Source organism: Benincasa hispida, chromosome 9 (assembly GCF_009727055.1).
Source record: "Benincasa hispida cultivar B227 chromosome 9, ASM972705v1, whole genome shotgun sequence".
In the NCBI taxonomy this organism is placed as follows: domain Eukaryota; kingdom Viridiplantae; phylum Streptophyta; class Magnoliopsida; order Cucurbitales; family Cucurbitaceae; genus Benincasa; species Benincasa hispida.
Genome location: NC_052357.1, coordinates 477,985 through 480,595, shown reverse-complemented (window position 1 = coordinate 480,595; position 2,611 = coordinate 477,985).

Genomic DNA, 2,611 nt, shown 5'->3' with positions numbered 1-2,611 from the left:
TAGGTGAAGTATACGATCGTGTAAGAAAAAGGTAAGCGATCGTCTAAACGATCGTGTAGAAAAACTAAGCGATCGTCTATACGATCGTTTAGTAAATAGCACGCGTGGGTGTAATCGTTAAACAATCGCTTAGCACTATCGTACAGGTAAGCGATCGTTCAAGCACTATCGTATAGGCACATATTTTCTAAGCGATGACACACTTCAACACAATGTCCACGCATCACATGCTTAACACACCGTGAGCTATTTATGCGTCTCAAAATGATCTTTTAACTTACTCACTTGTTATTAATACAGAAGAGACGTCGCCTCATTACCCTTTTAACCGTCCAAGTAATAGACAATGAATATGATCACATCATATTCATAATTTATGAATTAAGATCACATATTAATCATAGTATTTTTCCTCCACTAGATATAAATCATATTTATATTCAATTTCCTCCAAATTAATGTATCTCATACATAAAGTTAATTATATCATATACAATTAACTAGTTAATTATATCATATACAATTAACTAGTTCAATTATATCATATATAATCAAACTCCCTCTTGTCAATTTGAACATTTCAAACTAATCCAAAAATTGACTCTTAACTTGTATCCAAGCTACAAAGGGGACCTTATGGACCTATGGCTCGAAACTCCAATGGTACGTGAATAGCTAACTAAACTCTTTAGTCACGATATCCACCATCCGTTAACTATTAGGCATTCCACTAAAGATCGACAGTTGAACTCTTCTTGCCATAGATATATTTCTATGTCCATTGGATATAACCAATCATTTTTACGATGACCCTTCACAGTGCTCGTAATTATAGCAGGCCAATTTACCATTTTGCCCCTGTAGTTACATCTTCCTCCTTAAGTACCACTGATCCCTCTAATGAACAATACAACATAGTCCTACTATGTGTGAATACCTCTCGAGCTATGAGAAGGTGTGTGGCGCCACATCGTTCAAGCCCCAGGATCAACCCTTACGAGAACAATCTATCTACTTACCCCTGCTTCGGGGAAGTAGTGAACTCCATCTTGTGAAGTTGAGTTCCCAGGCTCCAAAAATAGACGAATCCCCAAAGTGATAGGTTTGAGTTGGCGCACTGGCCACTCACACCCATACAAATCAAAGGACCACCATCAATAGCAAGAGTTCCCAACTCACTCAGGATTGAGGTCATGTTATCTGTGATCATCCTAGTGAAGTGAAGTCTCAATCATGAACGGAATTATATGATGAGACGTTAACACTTCGAGGTCAGGTCTTATACAAACTCTTTGTATAGGACGCCCCCGCTCGCATGTCCACTACACAAATGATCAGGATCAGACCATCTGTGACATCTGTGACAAGTCACAACACTTGTAACAATTCCACAAAGCAGACTGCGCCCGTAGTGTTACTACGATAAGGTTTTCCTCCTATATCCATATACTACAGACTATTTTGGTTGTCACTTAAAACATGATCCATTTGTATGTCACTACACACTGAAGGATCTCATATCTAAGAGTTCCATGAGTGCGTTCGGATCGCTCCGATCTCACAGTGACCGAAATACAAAAATATACATTCAACATACAGTTATGCAAACAAACACTAATTATCCACATGCTAAGAACAAGAACATAACAAGGGAAAGAGTTCCACACTAGTTGAAGATGTTCTTCACACTTTGGAACTCCAACGCAGCAGAATCCTCCAAGCGATCTACCAACGCCCAACAGTAATGTCAACAACAGCAGCAGGAACAACCGCACGAACACGAACGTCGTGGGGACGACACCACCACTAAAGAGCCCAGGTATTCTCGGAGTGAAAACCCAAAGGGTGGTTGATAACGAGTAGAAATGCACGTTATTATAGTGCTAAATTATTAAACAATGAAGGTTTGCGTTGATAAAATATGTCAGATTGCGTCCAAATAGTATTAAGTTTTTAAAATTGCGGTCGCATGCATCCATCGTATAGAAACAGTTAATTTTTGTATTTTTATGTAGAATATGTGTTGGTGCAAGGTGAAAAACGCGATCACAAGAAATCAATGGTCGAGCGCAGCATCACCGCAAGGCTTTGCGGTGATTTGTGTTTGCAAACATCTGCTCAAGAAGGATTGCCGCATAGAGTCGCCGCAACTTGGTGAGCGCATCTGGTGAAAGGCATAATTAATCACGATGGGATAGAAAACTGATGACAGTCGAATCCGAATTAAGTTGACAGCCGCTAACGATAATAACTACATCCAGCTTTTCGGTGACAAATATTCGGCGCATCAGTCAGAGTATTAAAGCCTTCCCATACGTGTAATCATAAGAGAGAAGCTGCCTTTCACCCAAAGCCCTATAAATACCGAAGGCATCCTTCAGAAAAGAAGTTCGAACACTTAGAGAATTTTCCTAGTCTTTAGCCTTATCCATAGTTTTCCTTTTTGTTTTAAGGCGGATCAAGAGAAGAGCCGAGACGCCGGAAGATCGCTCAGGGCAACTCGAGAGAGATCCCTGAGGCGTAAAAGCAGAGAGTGGGCCGACTCTCGCGAGAGCGAGATTATCTTTTGAACACGAGTAGAAAAACAGTGTAAAAGCCTAGGTAGCAAGAG